This window comes from Lucilia cuprina, chromosome 6 (genome assembly GCF_022045245.1).
Source record: "Lucilia cuprina isolate Lc7/37 chromosome 6, ASM2204524v1, whole genome shotgun sequence".
Classification (NCBI taxonomy): domain Eukaryota; kingdom Metazoa; phylum Arthropoda; class Insecta; order Diptera; family Calliphoridae; genus Lucilia; species Lucilia cuprina.
The window spans coordinates 30,441,246-30,444,392 of record NC_060954.1 but is presented as its reverse complement, the minus strand read 5'-3'; positions in this window follow the sequence as shown (position 1 = coordinate 30,444,392).

The following is a 3,147-nucleotide window of genomic DNA, read 5'->3' as shown; positions in this document are numbered from 1 at the left end:
ATCGGGTGATTGGGTGAAATTATTGTGAGTGGGTAGGGATAGTTAGGGGCAACTAGGATGATTAGGTTGCTACGGTTGTAGGTTTAGGCCTCTGGGAGGGAAATAACATATTGGCTACTCCATCCGCCAATAATGATTATTCTTGGCCTGTAAAGGAAGAATTTTGGTAAATGTTTGGTGTATTCGTCTTGTAAATGTTTTGTTCACTTCGCGTCCCTTTCAATTTAAATTCTTTTTTTTTAACTTAAAAGTAAAGCTGGTATTTTATAGAGTTTTTGTACCCAGGAGAAGTTGCAGTGTCGGCAAGAACCACCCCATCCGGCGAGCCACAGCCCGGCCTAAGCCATAATACCAGCGCCGCCGAATTTGGCAACACCGACCCGCAACAGATGTTCCGGCATTTGTTTTGCTATCAATTTTCATAATTCTGACCAGTACAAAAAACACAGAAAAACAAAAACAAAATAAACAACGCAATTAAACCAACCTACATCCAAATATACGAACAGAATTCACAAAAAGAAAACAAAAACAAAATACACAACTCAATGAAACCAACAGCATCCAAACATACAAAACAAAATACACAGCTGAATAAAACCAAATTCATCTACACACGCATATGTACATCTTTTTCCAATTTACAGTATTGTTGTTGCTTTTATAACAAAGCAGGGAAAAATATGTGTTTTTGATGAAATTTTCTGAGGTTGTCTCGGATTTTTGTTATTATAGAGCGATTTTAAATAGCGATCTTCTCGAAAGCATGTCTAACAGAATTATTAAAGTTTCGGATCTCGCGATATCTGGGGTCCTCTAAAAAATTGATTTGAACAAACAGACGGACAGACAGACGGACATGGCTTAATCGACTCCGCTATCTATAAGGATCCAGAATATATATATGCTTTATAGGGTAGAAAAATCATATAGAAATTACAAATGGAATGACAATATATATATATATATACCCTTCTAACGAAGGTGAAGGGAATAAAAATATGAGTTTTTGGCAAATATTTTAAATTCTAACTATTAATATTAATTAATTAAATTAATTTAACGTAGGATGCCTGAAAATCATAACTATTGGGAAGACAAATTTTGCGAATAAAACGTGCTTTTTGTGAAAAGTAATTGTTTGTGCTATAAATTGTTGAATATAAATTGGGACGTGTGCCGGAACAAAAGATTTTCTTATTTTATCAAGGGAGGAGGACAACAAAGACATTTAATCACAATTGAACCAGCAAAATTTTAAAAAAAAAACATAAAGCATAAAGTAATTGTTTGTGCTATAAATTGTTGAATCTGATTTGGAACGTATGCCGGAGCATGCCTCCTCAAGGGAGGAGGACAACAAAGACATTTAATCACAAGTGAACCAGAAAACTTATTAAAAACATAATTTTCTACACTTTTTAAAAATTTCTTAATGTAAACAAACAAGAATTTTGACAGATAAGATTGTAACAGCTGATGACCAGCTGTGTGAACGAGGCTACCTTATTAAGTGTACATTGGCGTGCTGTATTTTCGTGTGATAAACATAAACTAAACTGTTTTGTTTTGAAATAAAATTTTTCGAAAAAAAATAAATTATAGAAAATAAATAAAGAACATGAAAAAGTTTTTTTTTCTAATTTTTAATAAACTAATTTATAATTTTAACAATTTTTACACATTAAAAGACAGCTTTGATTATATTTATAGGTTATGTCATAACATAACAGAGGTAGGTGAATTATGAAGCATATGTAAATAACAATTTCGACATACATTCGGAATTACATATGGATAAAAAAATGACATTACATATGTAATATACATGTCGTCTAATACCACCTTTAAAGTTAGCAACAGAATGAACATTACCTCACTTGGCATCATCCCACAGAAAAAATAATCTGAATCTTAAAATTATTTAAAATTCCTGGAATAAGTTTCTTTATTTTAAATTTACATTTTATTTTAGGTCTATCTGCATATCGTCTTTCCTACTGAAGACCTTAGAACGTCTGATAGATCCCTATCTCAGGAGCAATATAGATACCCGCCTTATTAGCAACGGTCAACATACCTACCTAAAGGTAAGCCGGTTGATAGTGCGCTACAGGAGGTTTTCTATCCTTAGGATCTTCGAATCTAAAGTTAGGAAGATAGTCGCTTATGCAGATGTCGTGGTGATACTGGTTAAGGGTAAATTTCTCCCAAAAATCAGTAATGTCATGCAATCATCATTAAGTGAATTATCAACCTGGGATAATGGGAATGGATGGGCGTGAATTCATCTAAGATGGAGCTAGTTCTCTTTACTAGGAAGTATAAAGTATAAAAATTAAACGGATTGATTTTATGTATGAGAAAAACCAAGAAAAAAGATATGGGAAAAAACGATATCTCTATTAACCTTCCTCGACCTCAAAATGTCTTGGAAGAAGAATATAAAAGAAATGCTAAAAAAGGGTATTAATGCCTATTACATGTGTAGAAACTCTATTGGTAAGAATTGGGGCTTGCGACCATACATGGCAAATACTTTATTATAAAAACTAAATCACACATATTTTTGTAACATATGCTTGGCCTCGCCTGACTGTTTCTTACTTGATTTCCGTATGACATAACCTATAAATTAAAATTTAAATAAAATAAAAGTTATAATTAGTTTATTACAAATTTAAAAATACTTACATTTTCATTTTCTTTAATTTATTTATTTTTGTTTTGAAAAAAAATTTGATTATCAGAACTATGGCAAGATGTATGACATAACCTATAAATTATGGCATAACCTATAAATTAAAATTTAAATAAAATAAAAGTTATAATTAGTTTATTACAAATTTAAAAATACTTACATTTTCATTTTATTTAATTTATTTATTTTTGTTTTGAAAAAAATTTTGATTATCAGAACTATGGCAAGATGTATGAGAAAACCCATGGTAAAAATAAAGAAGGTAGTGTCATTCTCTCTATATTTTTTAAAATTCTATATCTGACATGCTTAAGGATTTTGACGTTTTCAAAAAAATGGTAATACCATATTAATTTAAAATTTTCCCATATATTTGAAGTTTAAGAAAAAATGTAATACATAATTTTCATTCATTTGTTGAAAAATATAAAAACGTTTACTTTTAA